Below are 19,178 nucleotides of genomic sequence, written 5' to 3'. Positions count from 1 at the left end.
CTGAATAGTCCCTGAATAATATTAAAGAACCTAGACTCAAGCCAGACTGTCTGGTTTGTTGGTTCCTTGACTTACTCTTTATGAAGCCCTGAGCAGGGTGTCACACTTCTGAGCACTTATTATGTGCAAGCACTGTTCTATTTTCCATTAATTAACCCAATTTACAGATGAAACAGTGGCGGCACAGGAAGGTGAACTAATTTGTCGAAGGATATTCAACTAAGTAAATGCAGAGCTGGAATTCCAACCAAGGCCACTTGACCCGCGAGCCCAAGCTCTGTTTAAACTCCATTCTATAACTTTCATTTTAGTATTTTGGCTACAATGATTATTTAGAAATGAGCAACTGTACTTTTTTGAGTTTAGCAGCTAATTTTCCTTAATTAAACAGGAGTGGTCTTCTGGGGTGACACAGCCCTCTCTATAGCAGGTATTTATACTCTTGTGCCATAATAGCCTTACTAGGAGAAAGCCTTGCTGGAGAAAGTGCCGCACTTTGAGATCAAAATAAACCATTAACTCTTATTTCAACAGACTCTCAAAAATGCATGGTAATATTCTGCTAATCTGTTTAATGATCTGCCACAATTGGTTAGAGTTATTTCAAAACTTTTCTCCTCTCATGAAACCTCCAAGTGTACCCCATACCCGTGGCCCAGAAGATGAGGCACTAACTTGAGGCTATCTGATGGAATCTTTTTAACTTCTCGATTCAAAACATTGAGACCTGTGTACATAAGAATCTACACACATGCTATCTTCCTTCCTTCCTAAAAGAAGTGAATATCATTTCCTCCTCCTAAGGCCTATCCCTCCATTAGCATTCTAGAGCCTACTCTACTGCATTTATTCATTCAAAACCTGAACGCTGAGTATGTCTTTGCCATCTTGTGTCCTTTTTTCTTTTTCTTTTTTTTTTTTGAGACAGAGTCTTACTCTGTCACCCAGGCTGGAGAGTAGTGGTATGATCTCAGCTCACTGCAACCCACCCCCATGCGCCTGCCTCCTGGGTTCAAGTGATTCTCCTGCCTAAGCCTCCTGAGTAGCTGGAATTACAAGTGCCCGCCACCACGCCCAGCTAATTTTTGTATTGTTAGTAGAGACGGAGATTCACCATGGTTGGCCTGGAACTCCTGACCTCAAGTGATCTGCCCACCTTGGTCTCTCAAAGTGCTGGGATTACATGTGTGAGCCACCACACCCGGGCTCTTGTGTGCTTAAGTATGCTCAAGTCTCAGTAAGCTTCCCTCTAGCTTCACAGCCTCCTGCAACTATCACTTTTTTCTCTCCACCCTTAATAGCGAAACTTATTAAAAGCATCAACTGTTTTTTTTATCTTCATTTCCACCCTACCATTGACTTCCTAGTCCAGGATTCTATCAGTAACATCCCACATAAACAGTTTTTACTAACATTACCTATACCCTACAAGTAGTTTAATCAAGCCCTGTCTTACTTGATATTTTAGCAGAATTTCACAAATCCTACTACAGAATTACAAATTTTGTTTCCCAGCAGAGAGCTATCCTTGACTTCCACATCTATATATCTAACTGCCTACTTGATATAACTGCTGATGTCTCAGAGAGAAATCAAACTGAATTCACATTTTTTCACAATCCATCCCATTGCAATGTTTCCTATTTCAGTGAATGGCTCAGTGCAAGTTATTAACCCTTGAGTCTCTTCGAGCCTCCTGCTCCCTCACTCATCACCCAATTTTCCATCACTGTTGATTTTATCTCCTAAGTATCTGTCTAGTCCATCCATAGAGAGTTTATATGTCATACATCATAGAACATCCTCAGCATGGTATGGGACATCATTCTATAATTGAGCACATGAATATTTCTGCAGTAAATCATTAATTAATATATCACTAAATTGGGCGAATGATAACTATAAATAGCTTCATGTCAATTGATTTCATGTTCTGATGTCATATGAGTTCAGTTAGGTCAGAGTTTCTATGAAGTGAGTTATAAAAACAATTTTTAGTTATTGGAATTGAAATTCAGAATTGTGGCTAAGCAATTGTGAATCTGCCACAACTTACCAAGAAGTAATATGTATAGTGGTTAAGAGCATGGACAGCAGAGGTAGACTGTCTGGGTCAAATTCCATCTCCATCACTAACTAGATCCTGGACAAGTAACTTAACCTCTCTGTGCCTAACTTTTCTCATCTGTAAAATGTGAGTAATGAGTTACCCATCTCATAAGATTTTTGAGGAGATCAAATCAGCTAATGCATGTAAAGTGCTTAGAACAGTGTTTGATACAGAGTACACAATCAGTATTAGCCACCGCGAAGTTTATGCTATTAAAACCAATGGTGTAGTTCAATGTCCTTGTACTTATGAAACTTGGAAAATTTCTTAGCCATAGGATTGTTTATTTATTTTATTTTATTTTATTTTTTGAGAGACAGAGTCTCTCTCTGTCTCCCAGGCTGAAATGCAGTGGCATGATCACAGCTTACTGCAGACTCAACTTTCTGGATTCAAGCGATCCTCTCACCTTAGCCTCTCAAGGAGCTGGGGCTACCAGAGGGTACCACCACACCCAGCAAACTTTAAAAATTTTTTTGTACAGAAAGGAACTCGCTATGTTGCCAGCTGATCTTGAACTCTTGGGCTCAAGCAATCCTCCTACCTCAGCCTCCCAAAGTACTGGGATTCCAAGAGTCAACAACTGGCCAGAATTGTTGAATCAAAGGAAATATCACTTAAAATTTTGATAAATAATAGAAATCATCCTTCCCAACATTTTCAACAATTAATACTCCCCAAAATATAATATGAGCTTACCCAACATCCCAACATCCTCTCTGATGCTGGATAAACTCAACCATTTTGGTAAATCTGGAAGGTGAGAAAATTATATATCTCTTGTAGTTTCTATTATTTCTTTAATCATGGGAGATTCTTTTTAAATTCCTGTAATTATGAGAGAACAAAATATTTCATTAATGTATTGGTTATTTATATCACTGCATGTTTACATCTTCTGCCTATTTTTAATTGTGAAATATCTGGGGTTTTTGAATATTTAAAACCCATTAAAGGAAGAATAGAAACTAAGTATTTTCTTTCATATATATATATATGTGTATTTGTATGTGTATATATATTTTTATATATATGAATTATTCTTAATATTTAATATGTCACCCATATGAGTTGTCCCAGAATGGGGCTGCCCTAGATTCCCTGCCACGCCCAGTCATTAACCAGGAGCAGCCAGTTAAAAGCATAGTGTTGGTACAAATGCAGTGGTAGATTCAGGGAGCAGCAGCAGGGGCCATCATGCCGCTAAGCTCCCTGCAGCAGGAAATCTCTGCAGTAAATTTCCATAGCTACCAAAGCCCACCTTGGGGCAGTACAGATCTACCACTCCATGAAGGTCTCGAGGACAGCCCCTTCACAGTTCTTGTGGGACTCTCTTCCCAAGGAGAAGCCTGAAAGAGGGAGGTTAGTGAGATGAACTAGAGTCTCATCATTATAGTTGGCTGCAGGGCCACAGCTGGTACTCACCCTTGCCTGTCTCCGCTTTCCATTCTAAATTTCTTGTAACTTCACCTATTACCTCAAGAGGTCTGGGTAACTACTGTGACCCGAAACCTCCTTTTTGAGGGCAGTGAGCACTCAGTAATCATACTTTTTTTCTGGTTGCATTGCTGTTCTTGTTCATTCATGGTTTCAATAGGGCAAGGTAGTAATGAAAGGCAACCAAAGATCACATGAGAATAACAAATATTTCTTCCTGCCCCATTGTATAAGAGTGGCCTATATCCTCCTCCTGGTCAGAGTTGTCAACCTCTGCCATGATAATGACTCTTCCTTACAGATTCCTGGACACAAAAACTTTCTGGTGCCCTGACAGCAAATGACACTTATAGTTCAATGGGAAATTTGCTGTGCCCCCTGTCAAAGTGAGTCACCCCTAGGGACCAAGACCTCCAACCCTGCAAGTGTAGAGTAGTGGGGCAGGAAGCACAAGAGTTATTGGGAAGGGTGGTATGTAGGGCTATTCCTGCTTAAACTCCTTTGTTTCTGAACCCATGTATTGTTACTGGGGACACAGCACTGTGTGCACTGTACAGAGGTCTCTGGCTTGATATATACAGTTTATTCTGAACAATAACACCTCATTCTTTCAGAGCGTTACTTCTGAAACATTGCCTTTGGCAGGATGTTCCAGCATTCAGTGATGACAGCTCTTCCATGCATGGTATGTTATGTGATCTAATCAGTGGATCCAATGAAACTAATCCTCCACATTTTCATGTGTGGGATATGGAATTCGATGTCTGTGAACAGGCATCCCATAGTCCCACGATAGTAGTGTTGGCTGAGCTCTGTGGGTGGTAAAGAAAAAGTTACATGCAGAATATTAATCTATCCCTGTGAAGGCAAGTTATTGGCCCTTCCAGGACAAAGGGTTATACTATATGTATATTATAATGTAGTTGATTGAATCAACTATCATATAGTTGATTGCCACAAACTGACTCGTTGGTCTCCTTAAGGAAGCATGTCGTATCGGGGGTTCAGCACTGGCTCTCAAGTTTACTAAGGAGCCATCTTAATAGTAAACTTATCTCATCCCCTATGGTTCCTGCCAGGGTTTTAAATTCCTCTTCCAAAGAAAGTGGCACCAAGCTAATAAATTATTATTTGTCCTATTTTACATTCTAGCTCTTTTATAAAGCACCCTAAAAATCTAATCTCAGGCACGCTCCCCTGGCTCCTACCAGTACCCTATAACTAAGTTTCACAGTGCCTTCAGATTATAAACTTTCTCTTATCAGGCCCAGCAGATGGGATATGCTGGAATTTAAACTTAATTAGCTTGGGAGCCAGAAGAGGAACAAGGAAGAGTTCCTGAGTGAGACACCTGTTATCTTACATGGATAAGACCTCTGCAGAGCATGATAGCAAAGGTTAACTACTTTTCTAGAGGATCTGCAGAGCCAACCTATACAGGCATTTCACCCCAAATGTCCTTTCTGTGTTTCTGGATTCTGGGTTTCCAATTCAGAACCCTGAATTCAACATAATAGACCTTTCTTAAATCATGAACATTCAAACTTCTCTGGAGCTCTGTGACTCTGTCAAATCTTTGTTTTTCTGCACAGTTGTGTCTGCACTTCTACTCAGAAGATAAGGTACTCATTAGAAGCTACCAAGGAGGCTTTCTGGTTCCCACACTTAGCTTTTAATAGCTCTCAGTTTCTTATTATTCCTACGTAAGATGACAATACAACTTGGTACTAACAAGCCAGTGCTGCTGTCTTTGTAAACATTCCCCTCACTTCCATATCTCTCAAACATCTGAGTCATCACACCTGCAAGGGCATTCCCCTTCTTGGTATGCTTTCCCAAGTTACCACTGGTGAAATATTTAGCAACTGAGCCACCAACTTGTGCCAGGGATGATCCGCTGAGGATGGCATCTTCTTTGCTCACCAGGTGCTTGGTAAGCTAGTCTCATATCCTCATCCTATCACCTGCTTTCTTGGATCCCTCTCATAACCACTGTTTATTTAGGTCTTCTGAGAAGCATTTACCAATATGAGATTATGCATGTAAGAGATTTATTTGGAAAGGGAACAGGAGAATGTAGAGGGAACCTTTAGAGTGACTCCTGTGTAAGGAGGGAAGGAAGTAAAGAGGACAGGGTAGGAGGAATCACAAATAGCAACATTAGCAGCACAGTTCTAAGAATGCTTGAACTAACCAAAAGATGGGCAGGTCCTTGATCCAAAGACACACACAGGAAGAGTCCAGTATCTAGCAATAATGGGCTTGTCTTACTACCTTTGCCGTGCTCAGTCATTAGCTGAGGGTAGCTTGCAAGAAGTATGGCCTTAGCGCAGACAGTATCAGACCCACTGGGGCAGTAGATGAAGCCATCAGTTAACTATGCTGTCTGCAGCTGGAGATCTGAGTAGTGACTTTTCCTGACTGCTACATCTGCAATGCTATTTGATATGGCTTGGCTCTGTGTCCCCACCCAAATCTCATCTTGAATTGTACTCCCATAATTCCCATGTGCTGTGGGAGGGACCCAGTGGGAGATAATTGGATCATGTGGACAGTTTCTCCCATACTGTTCTCCTGGTAGTGAATAAGCCTCGCGAGATCTGGTGGTTTGATAAGGAGAAGTCTGTTTCTCTTGGTTCTCATTCTCTCTCTTGCCTACTGCAATGTATGACCTGCCTTTCACTTTCTGCCATGATTATGAGGCCTCCTCAGCCATGTGGAACTGTAAGTTCAATTAAACCACTTTTCCTGTATAAATTACCCAGTCTCCGGCATGTCTTTATCAGCAGCATGAAAACACTACTCTATTACAATCTATGCAAATTTAAGGTTCCTGGTGAAAAATAACCAATTCTGTTTAACCAAATCCTTATTTTTAAGCAGAACTCTAGGTCATTGGACTGTTAAAACACAATCCTACACTTCTCTTTCAAAAAGAAATTTCTGTGTTTTATAGCTATAATTTTTCGTTTCTCTGAACATATTTTATCATGATTATGTTTTGAATTATAGAAGTTAACCATAGCTTAACTGTAAGGTAAGCAAATATTGTACATTATGACTCAGGATATATAGATATATATATATATTTTTTAAAAAAAGCTCTCTCAAATAAAAATGTAATTTATTATATTAATTTTCTAATAATGGTAGAAGTCTATAAGATCCACTGAGGGTTTTCTTCATATTGGTTCTCCACAAAACCCAGAACAGTGTTGGTCATTGAGCATTAATATACTACTGCAAAACTTAATTACATTGAAATTTGCAGTTTAATTTTGAATGCATGTGTTACTAAACTTTCCTATAATCACAATACCTTTCAGTCTCAGGAGCAGCTTAAACCACACTTGAAAGACATATGAAGCACTATTTATTACAGTTGTTGCTTTTCCTATTAATGAGTTTTGAATTGCTTTCTTTTTCTAGATTGACAACTTCCATTAAAGCTCAGGATGTTGGGGATTTGAACATAAAAGCAACTCTGTTGGAAAATTAGCATACTATACTACCTCTGAGAAGCAGTTATATTTTTGATAAACACCTCTAAGAACTATAGTTCTTTATGACATTGAATGCTCATTTGCTCAGAATCAGAAAGGTTACTTTATTTTTAAAATCCAGTGACCAGAAATAGAAAGAGAAACTGCATCTTCTTTGTGGTTGACCATTGGAGCAGTGGCACATGCAGAAACCACTGTCAGTGCCCTGGGAGACCAGAATGTGCCACCCCAGGGCATGAAGAATTTACTAGCTAAAGCCAATTAGGAAGCAGCCAATAGAGGAATAATTCTCTCTATCCTCCCCCTTTTCTGCCTAAAGACAAGATATAAATTCTTTACTGAAGACAACTCTTATTAGTTCAGAGATGGCACCAGAGGAATCTACACATGAGTTTTACTCCATTCGTTTCTTCCTACAATTTCCCACCTTTGGAAGAGTAAAACTCTTTTCCTTTGGTCAGTCATTTTTCCACAAATGTATTGTTCTTTGTTAAAGATGCTACATAAGCCAGAGCTGTAAGCCACTGCCTTGAGTTCCCATTCATTGAGGTTTTTCCTGTATGATGTGCACTACATGCATTAATAAACTTACTGTTTTTCTCTTGTTAATCTGTCTTTTGCTACTGGGTCTGTCTCAATTATGAATGTATGAGAGTTGAGGAGAAATTATATTCCCTCCCTGGAAGTGCCCTTTCAGGTCCCTTTTGCTCATCTTACAATGGCTGAATAGTCTGCTAATGAATCACATCTGTTACTTTTTGTGGAGAATTTTCCTCAACCAGTAGGAGCCTTCTTACCTCCTGCCCCATGGGAAACTCACAGAAAGTGACTTTTTGTTGCAGGGGTACACAATTTCAGCCCTAATTCTTTAAAATGGGAGAAATTATGTGACAAAATTGGTTCTCTGTCACTTCCTCAATAAATCACTTGCCCATCTCAGACTCTGAATCTGGGAAACCTTACCTATCACAACCTATAATACTATAAATTTAACAATTCCATGGACTTTACATATGGACTATACTTCCTTTTAAATAACATGGGAAATTTACCAGTAATAAGGTCCTGAAGAAAAAATATCAGATTATAGAAAAATTAGTGGAAAGATATGCAAACTCCTGTAGGAAAATTCACCTACTTGCTGTAGCCAGTATGCTACTTGTGATCATAAGAATATAATGGTGATACTTCCTGGCACACAACTCCTCAAGCTCTTGGAATCTCCAAAGTGATAAGTGTCTTTTCGGATCCTGATGAGTTGTGAATAGCTTCTAAATGAAAGATGGCCACCAGAAATACCAGGGCATGATTACAGGATTGAATCTTCTAGCCCCATCCACAACCTCCAGGGAAGGGAGTGGGGCTGAAGGTTGAACTGATCACCATTGACCAATGATTTAATCAATCATGACTACATAACGAAGTTTCCATTAAAGGGCTTCCAGATAGCTAAATACCTGGAGGTTCCTAGAGGGAGGCATGTCCTGAGAGTACATGAAATTTCTGTGTCCCTTTCTACATACCTTGCTCTATACATCTTTTCTATCTCACTGTTCCTCTGTATTCTTCGTAATATCCTTTACAATAAATGGTAAACACAAAGTGTTTCCCAGAATTCCACTGGTCACACTAGCAAATTAATCAAAACCAAGGTAGGGGTCATGGGAACCCCCGGTTTATAGCTGGTTGGTCAAAGTATAAGTGACTATTATTTGCAAACTGTTGACCTGAAGTGGGGGACAGTCCTGTGGAACTGAGCCCTCAACCTGTGGGATCTGAGAGTATCTCAAGCATAAACCAAAAAGTGTCTGAGATAGGTGTCAGTTAATTTAGAAGTTTATTTTGCCAAGGTTAAGAATAATGACCCATGACACAGCCTGAGGAAGTCCTGAAAACATGTTTCCAAGGTGGTTGAGTTACAGTTTGATTTTGTATATTTTAGGGAGACAGAAGACATCAACCAATACATGTGAGGTACACATTGGTTCAGTTTGGAAAGGCAGGACATCTCAAAGTGGGGGCTTCCAGGTCATAGGTGGAAGATCATAAGATTTTCTGATTGGCAATCGGTTGAAAGAGCTACTACCTGAAGACCTAGAATCAATAGAAAGGAGTGTCTGGGTCAAGATAAGGCATTGTGAAGATCAAAGTTATTATTATATAGATGAAGTCTCATAGGTAGGCGTCCATCCTTAGAAGCAATAGATGGCAAATTGTTTCCTTTTCAGACCTTTAAAAGGTGCCAGACTCTCAGCTAATCTTTTTAGGATCAGAAAAAGACCTGGAAAGGGAGGGGGATTCTCTATAGAATGTAATTTTTCCCCAAAAGAGAAAGCTTTGCAGAGCCATTTCAAAATATTTCAAAGAAATATATTGGGGTAACATACTTTATTTTGATCACTTTCAGAGCCCCCTATGTGTCATGTGATGCTATAATAGAGCCAGGTTGGAATGTGGTATCTTCTTGCTATGAAGAGCCTATTTTGTCAGTCTTCAGATCTGTTTTAATGTTAATGCTGGTCAATTTTATGCCTGAACTCCAAAGAGAGGAGGGTATAATGAGGCATGTTTGACTCCCCCTTCCCATCATGACCTGAATTACTTTTTCAGATGTCTTTGGCATCCCCTTGGCCAAGAGATGTGGTCTATTCAGTCAGTCAGGGGGCTTAGAATTTTATTTTTGGTTTACACCAGGTAGGAAGTGTCATAATTGAATTAAATTAGAAGACAGCCAGCTGGTGTCTGCTGCAGAATTGCTTAGTTGGTGCATAAGGTAAAGCCCCCACACATTTGGTGTCAGAAGTGTTGGGTTGACAGTATGAGTGAGTGTAGGGAGAAAAGTCTCTTTATTTTTTTCCTGTCTCTCAGACTACTGATCCTAAAATCTAGAAAGAAAAAAATAAATTAAATATTAATATTTTCATTTTCTCTCTACCTGTGAAGGGAAGATTTTAATAAAGACCCACATACTCTGGAATAGAAGTCATCTCATCTCCAGTACTAAGCAAACAACTTTCTGTATGCATAAGCAAATGGGGGTGAAAAAAAGATACCAGTCATATAGACTTGATTGTTTAAATAAAGACAACACTGAAGAGTAAAAGTAATTTTCTCTTACAAAATAAGGTTGCAGCAAGAATAAGAGACAACTTTTAAAACCTCCAGCTCATCAAAAGAGATGAGACGTATTGAAATGAGTAAATCATGAACTAAGTGTTCTAAGATCAGGAAAGACCTTTTCAAAATGAAAAACATGATTGCTAATTTCAAAACTAAATTGAGACTTCCTCAGTCCAATAATAAGAAATGTATTAATTATGTCTTCCATATGTTTGATGTTTCAATATCTTGGAGACTTGCTGACATGAGAGAAAATGTGCCTCCTAGGGAAAGCCAACTCCTAGAGATAAGTAAATGATTAAAATGCTGGCATGCCTTTTGTATTAGCCCATTCTTTCATTGCTATTAAGAAATATTTGAGACTGAGTAATTTATAAAGAAAATAGGTTTAATTGGTTCTCAGTTCTGCAGGATGCACAGGAAACAGAGCAGCTTCTGCTTCTGGAGAGGCCTCAGGAAGCTTAAAATCATGGCAGAAGGCAAAAGGGAGCAGGCATCTTACATGGCACGAGCAGGAGCAAGAGAAAGAGGGGAGAGGTGTTACACCCTTTTAAGCAACCAGATCTCACTAGAACTCACTAACTGTCATGAGGACACTACCAAGAGGGATGATGATAAACCATTCATGAGAAACCCACCCCCATGATCCAATTACCTCCCACCAAGCCCTATCTCCAACATAGGGAATTACAATTCAACATGAGATTTGGGTGAGGACACATATCCAAACTTTATTACCTTTCTTTTCTCAACTAACCAATCCAGAGCTCATTCCTCAACTACTTCATGTATCATATTCTCACACTCTAAGCCACCATCTATCTACTCAAATCACCCTAGGGTCAGGTACCAGACAACTAGGGAGAGACTGTATACCCTGGAGCCCACCGAAATTATTCAAACTATTCGATTGTAAACCTGCTCACCCTGCCTCACCTGTTCCTTCCTACAGAAGATAAAAGATATGCTCTTCTCCACATGTTCCCCACTCTCCCTGCCTCCAGATCAACTCTGGTGCTCTCGGTGTGGCCCTGCATGGCATGCCATGCCTCCTGATTCTATGGATCTAGTAATAAACATATTTCTTCTTAACAGTCCTTTCCATGTCTGCATGTCTTACTATATGTGATTAAAACAAATCCCAGGCACCCTTAATACAAGAAAACATCAGAGAAACAAATTAAGGGATGTTCTATGAAACACCATTCTATAAAGTACTCATCGAAACTGTCAAAGTCATGAGAGACAAGTAATAACCAAGAAACTATAACAAACTGGAGGTGCCTAAGGAATCACAGCAGCTAAATGTAATGCCAAATCTTGATTTGAGCCTTGCCTTAGGACAGAAAAAGGACAGTGGTAGCACCGGACAACCCAAATTAAAGGAACGGCTCAGTTAATAGTATTTTACCAATGTTAACTTCTTAATGTTGTTAAATGTCCTATGGTTATGTAAGCTGTTAACATTAGTGGAAACTGAGTGAAAACTATACAGGAACTCTCTGGTGCCATCTCTGCAAGCATTTTGCAGTCTAAAAATATTTCAAAATAAAACTACTAAGAAAAAATAAAATAAATAAAACTAGATTAAGTCAATGAATAAGATCTTGGATGCAGTAGAAAGTGAAATCACTGGCAGAAAGATAAGCCTGAATGATTCACTCAAAGGTCAAAAGAAAAGTATGCAATATTAAAATAAGAGAAAAGCAAAGAATACAAAAGACAAGAAAAGGTAAAGAATGTAAAATATTAATTACAAAAAGCTAGGTATGAGAAAGAAAACGGAAATTATATTAGAAATTCTTGAATTTCAAGTAGTATATATGTTATTATAAAATAAAATTAATAAAAATAATATTTCTTTTATTAAGAAAGATTCCTGATGAACATTTTAATTCCAAGATCAAGAAAAATCTTTGCGTTAAGGCAGAAAAAATACAAGTAACATATAAAGTAACAAAAGTCTTACTAACCTCGGATTTCCAAACTGTGGCACTAAATGCTAATGACCAGTAATTCTGAATACACAGGTTAATGTAACATGAATTCCACATTCAATTATTTTAGATGTAAAGGAAACAGAGAAATATTTACACATATTTAAAATGAGAAAGACTTCATAAAGCTTTCTGGGGGTGGGAAACTAAAGAAATTTACAACCTAGTCAAGAAATAAATCAAAATAAGAATGCAAGAATGGGAAAGACAAGATGTAAAAACTACAGTAATCAACAATAAAAGGGGTTAAACTTGGAATTTAAATCAAACTAAATGTTATATTTATATATTTGAAGTTAGAACAGATGCTAAATTATTTTTGTTTTGTTAATAGTTCTATGACAGTCTTTATTTTGTTGCTTCAATATTGAATGTATAAGTTATTACTGTTTTAAATTATAATTTTAATTGTTATAATACCTTAGATTTAGTTTAGACAGTATCACAAATCCAGTCTTTGATTTTTTAATGAGGGAAATATGGATTATTCAATGACTGCTTTTAGAGTAACTATTCAATCATTTGGAAAATATAAAATAAAGTTAAATCCATTCTTTATAATCACACAAAAATAAATTTCAGAGAGTTAAGTTTTAAAATTTACACAAGTGAAACAAATAGATTGAACTATAGTGGAATATTTATACTTTCTTAAAGGTAGAGAAGGTTTTGTTCTGAATGTGGTAGACTGGGAAGAACACTGGCTTTTACTCTAAAGAGTAATTGAAATTTTGCCTATTCTGAAACGTAAAGCTGAAAAACTAAATAGGGTTCTTGTAGAACTCAAAAGCCCAGGAAAACAATAACCACCAAGGAGAAGGACCAATGGAAAACACCTTAGACTTTGAAGTGAAACCCCAAAGGATTCTATCCTAGGAGTAAGGAAACATCACAGACTTTACCAGACTGTAAGGGGCACAAGCCCAATGTCATCATCTCAATCCATGACAAGACAAAGGTGATCCGAGATTGCTAGAACACCCGCCCCCCATAGCTGACTACCAAAAGCAAAAGTAAATCCTCTTTGGAAGGAAGAAAAATATCTAGAATCTCAAATGATTAACTACAATTTTTAACAAGCCATCTGTAGCACCCAATCAAAAATAACTACGTCGTACAAAGGTAAGAATTGACTAAAACCCAAGAAAAAATAGAAGATAGAATCACACCTAGAAAATATCCAAATAATGGAGCTACCAGATGTAAAACTTGTATTTCATGATTAATGGTATCAATGGATTACAAGACAAAGGAAAAGTTGTGACAAAATGTGAAACTATAGAAAATCATACGGAAATTCTATAATGTAAAAATATAATCACTAAAATTTAGAAGTAATTAGATGATTTTAATACCAGGTTACATAATATTAAAGAAAGTTCAGAAAAAATATTCATAATTAAGAAAAAACTAACGTTTAGAAGATTTGGCCGGGCGCGGTGGCTCACTCCTGTAATCCCAGCACTTTGGGAGGCCGAGGCCGGCGGATCAGGAGGTCAGGAGATGGAGACCATCCTGGCTAACACGGTGAAACCCCGTCTCTACTAAAAATATAAAAAATTAGCCAGGAGTAGTGGTGGGCGCCTGTAGTCCCAGCTACTCGGGAGGCTGAGGCAGGAGAATGGCGGGAACCCGGGAGGCAGAGCTTGCAGTGAGCCGAGATCGCGCCACTGCACTGCAGTCTGGGTGACAAAGTTAGACTCCATCTCAATAAATAAATAAATAAAAGATTTGAAGAGTAGGCCAGGCGCAGTGGTTCACACCTGTAATCCCAGCACTTTGGGAGGTGGAGGCAGATGGATCACTTGAGGTCAGCAGTTCAAGATCAGCCTGGCCAACATGGTGAAACTCTGTCTGTACTAAAAATACAAAAATTAACCAGGCCTGGTGGCACCTGCCTGTAATCCCACTACTCAAGAAGCTGAGGCAGGAGAATTGCTTGAACTTGGGAGGCAGAGATTGCAGTGAGCCAATCTCGTGCCACTGCACTCCAGCCTGAGTGACAGAGCGAGACCCTGTCTCAAAAAATAAAAATAAGAAAAAAAATGAAAAAAGATTTGAAGAGTATAAGAGACCTGGACTATAACAAAAGGGTCCATGCTTCTATAATTGGACATCCAGATGTGTAGATAAAAGAGAGATTGGTCACAGATTCCGAAAACAATATGAACTCCTTAAAAAAAAAGGAAAAGAAAGAAAAACCACCTCAAGGTATATCACAATAAACTAATATGTTTTTAAAATTAAGTCATTCTTAAAAGAAGTTCAAGAAAAAATACAAATGCCATTCAAAGATTCACAATAAGACTCACAATTGATTTCTCAAAAGGAAAAAAAAGAAAATGGAATGTCACCAAAAAGTTAAATGAATATTACTTTCTAACATTACATCCAGTGAAAATATTCATAAACAAAAAAGACAAAATGGGACACCTTTATACAAACAAAAAATCTGAAAGGAATTTTTACCATCAGATCTATTCTATAGGAAATATTAAACGATACCTTTGCAGAAGAGGGAAATTATCCCAGAGGAAAATCTCAGAGATGTAAGAAAAAATGAAGAGCAATGTATAGATCAAGTATAATTTCCTACATAATATTGACTGTATAAAAATAATAATAGTGTCTTGTAATTTAAAATTATGTTAAAGAATGTACATATATAGCAGTACCTGGGTTGAAACTAAATGCTATAAATATCTGTATCAATATACTATTTTAGAAAACCAGGAAGGTAAACCCAAAGATATTATGAAAAAAGAAATAATAAAGATAACCTAAAGAAATTAAATAGCCGGGCACGGTGGCTCACACCTGTAATCCCAGCACTTTGGGAGGCCGAGGCGGGCGGATCACAAGGTCAGGAGATCCAGACCACGGTGAAACCCCGTCTCTACTAAAAATACAAAAAACTAGCGGGGCGAGGTGGCGGGCGCCTGTAGTCCCAGCTACTCAGGAGGCTGAGGCAGGAGAATGGCGTGAAATCGGGAGGCGGAGCTTGCAGTGAGCCGAGATCGCGCCACTGCACTCCAGCCTGGGCGACAGAGCGAGACTCCGTCTCAAAAAAAAAAAAAAGAAAAAAAGAAATTAAATAGAAAATGAACAAAGAATAAATAAGAGCAACAAATCCAAAACTGGATTCTTTGAAAATAGTAATAAAATTTAAAACTTCCTGGCAAGACTGAGCAATTAAAAAAAAGAGAAAGAGAAGACATAAATAACCAATATTAGGAATGCAAACAGGTGCATCATTATATACCACATGTATATTAGAAAGATCATAGAAAAATATTACAGAAATGGAAAATTATTCTAATAATTATTCATGTTAAAAATAAAACACTTAACTCATATAAGATATAGAATGCCCAAATAATCTTATGTTCATCATAAGAATCCATACTATAAAATTTACCAATAAAAATAATTCCAATTCCATATGCCTTCACCAATAAATCTTCCAATATTTGTGGAAATATAACACTAACATTACACAAATAACTCCACAGAGTTCAAAAAAGGAGATTTTGTACTAAATTATTTTATGAGATCAGGAAATACTTAATAACAAAACCTGACAAAAATGGTAAGAAAGAAAAAAATTACAGACCAATCTGATATATAGACATAATATAAAGTTACAAGTAAAATGTTACAAATCTAAATCCAGTACTAATTATATTTCAATCAGGCTAGATTTTTGTCTAAAATGCAAGTTTACTTTTAATATTTTAAAACAATGCAAATTACCACATTATCAGAATAATGAAGGTATATCATGTAATCAGCTCAATTAATGCAGAAAATGCAATTGATAAACACGCATTCATAATGAAAACCATAAGCCAATTTGAAATAGAAACTTTCTTTATCTGATAAAAGATATTTACAAGATAAATTTAAAGTCTATGATAAAAGCTATCCATAACAATCAATCTCTGATAAAGGGTATTTACTCCCAAATTATGCTTAATGTCAAAATGTTGAGAGCTTTTCCTCTGAGATTAAAAACAAAGCAAGAATGCTCACTATTGAAGGGAGTTTCCAAATGGCTGACTAGAGGCTCCTGGCATTCCCCTTCTCCACACACACACACACACACACACACACACACACACACACACACAAAACAGACCAACACAGAGAGGAGATAACATGTTAAATAGACCTTCTATGGGAGAGTACTAAAATTCACCAGGGAAATCACAGAAGAGTTCTTAGGCATGAGAGGAGGAAAGTGAAGCATCCAGCCCATCGGGACTGACTCAGAGCCTCAAGGAACTCCCCATTGCAAGAAAAAGGTGAGAGATTCCCCAGCAGTCCACAACCCCTCCACATAGTGTACTCTTGCAATCCTAGCCATGAAAGAGCCCCTCAGCCCTCACAGGCTCTGAGACTAGTATACAGAGCTACGGGAGTAGAGAAAGTGACAATGCTCCAAAGGAGTTCACACAAAGTCGCACACACCCACTTAAACAAGCAGTTACAACACAGTAACATTTTAATAACCTAGCTCCCACTAAACTACATCTTGTGTTGGGGCCCAAGAGCCACTGCATCTCCACATCACCGCTAATATTCTCCCACATCCACCCAGAGGGCTGTAATATCACTACACCAGCTGAACTCAACAGGCTGGCCAGGTTCCTAGTACTCTCGCCCATGAGGGTTTTACATCCCAGGGAGTGTACCAGGGAGGCTGCCTCTGAGAAAAAGGGAGCCAAAGTGTAAATTTCCCAGGGAGGCTGCCTCTGAGAAAAAGGGAACCAAAGAATAAGTTACCTAGAGCCAGAGAGGCATCTGCCCAGGGCTGCTGTTACTGACAACAACCCCATCCTCTCCAATCAGGGCCACTGTGCACCAGCACACACCTTCAAGGAACCTGGGCATGAGCCTACATGGGTGCCATATTCATAACTGAGGACAGGGCCGTCACCACCCATCACCACCATCACTGACACCTGAAAACATTATCTGAGGATCTGGGAACCAATCTCCCTCAGCCACTGCCACTGGTAGGAGTGTCCCCATTGAGGAAACTGAGGACAGGTCTGACCTGCCTGCCACTGCCACTGCCACCACCCACAAATGTTATCCAGGAGCCTGGGGACTGATCCACCCTGCCACCACTGGTGCACATGCATGCTGTCCAGGGGCATGATGACAGGGTCACTCCACCTGCTGCCAGTGCCTGTGCATGCCTGCCAAGGGCCTAGGGACCAGCCTGCCCAGCCTGCTGCCACTGCCACTGGTGCCCACACTCACCACTCAAGGGCCCAACAATTGACCTGTCAACACTACTCTTACTGATGATGCAACACACACAAACACAAGACACAAGAGAACACAAATAAACAATACAAATAAATCAGAAAAACAATTCATGATCTGAGTGAGAAATTCAACAGAGATAAATACTCATTTAAAAAAGAGACAACCTAGAACTATTGAATTTAACGAATGAAATAAAATATGTAATTAAGAACTTCAACAATAGACTAGATCAAGCAGAAGAATAGATTTCTGAACATGAAGGCAGGTCTTTTGACATAACCAGTAAAACAAACAAACAAACAAAAAAAGAGTGTAAAAGAATAAAGAAAGCCTATATAACTAACTAGAACTAGCAAAGCAAGAACAAATCAAACCCAGAATTAGTAGAAGAAAATAAATAGCAAAAAATTAGAGCAAAACTAAACAGAGAATAAAAGGTACAAAGGAGTAGCAAAATGAAAAGTATGTCTTCGAAAAGATAAAATCAATAAGCCACTAGCTCAACTAACCAAGGAAAAAAGAGAGAAGACTCAAATAAATAAAACCAGAAGTGAAAGAGAACACATTACAACAGATACCACAGAAACGCAAAGAATCATTTGAAACAATTACAAATAAATATATGCTAACAAATTGGAAAACCTAGATAAAATGGATACATTAGTGGACACATACAACCTACCAAGATACAGCTAGTAAGATAGAAAACCCAAACAGACCAATAATCAGTAAAAAGATTGAATCAATAACAAAAAGCCTCCTAACAAAGAAAAGCTCAGGATCAGATGGCTTTACTGCTGAATTCTATCAAATTTGTGAAGAAAAACTAACACCAATTTTCTCATACTGTTCCAAAATAATGAAGATGAAGGAATTCTTCTTAACTCATTCTGTGAGGCCAGCATTATCCTGGTACCAAAAACAGACAAGAACGCAACTAAAAAAGGAAACCAGAGGCCAAAATACCTGTGAATATGTGTAAAAATTCTCAAAAAAATACTAGCATACTGAAATCAACAACATATCAAAAAGATAATACACCATGATCAAGTGGGGTTTATCCCAGGGATGCAAGCATGGTCCAACATATGCAAATCAATTAATGTGATACATCACATCAACAGAATGAAGGACAAAAACCATATGATTATCCCAACAGACACAGAAAAGGCATTTGATAAAATTCAACGTCCCTTCATAATAAAGCTCTCAACAAATTAGGCATAGGAGGAACATATTTCAATGTAATAAATGCCCTATATGACAAACCCACAGTTAGTATCATACTGAATACAGAAAAGCTGAAAGATGTTTTTCCTCTAAGAATTGGAACAGGACAAGAATGTCCACTTTTATTACTCTTATTCAGCTTAGTATTGGAAGTCCCAGCCAGAGTAATCAGGCAAGATGAAAAACTAAGGCATTCAAACAGGAAAAAAGGAAGTCAAATTGTTTCTCTTTGCAGATGACATGATGTTTTATATTGGAAACCTATAGACTCCAATATATCAATGTTATATATTGAAAAACCTAAGGAGTCCACCAAAAAATTCTTAGAAGTAATAAATAAAGTCAATAAAGATGCATGATAAAAATCAACATACAAAAATCAGTAATAATTTTATATAGCAATAACAAGCTTTGTAAGAAAGAAATCAAGAAAACAGTCTCATTTACAATAGCCACAAAATAATCAATACCAAGGAATAAGTTTAACCAAAGAAGTAAAAGACT

This window comes from Papio anubis, chromosome 8 (genome assembly GCF_008728515.1).
Source record: "Papio anubis isolate 15944 chromosome 8, Panubis1.0, whole genome shotgun sequence".
Lineage (NCBI taxonomy): Eukaryota > Metazoa > Chordata > Mammalia > Primates > Cercopithecidae > Papio > Papio anubis.
The sequence above is the reverse complement of the archived record's forward strand: the minus strand, read 5'-3'. Positions refer to the sequence as shown.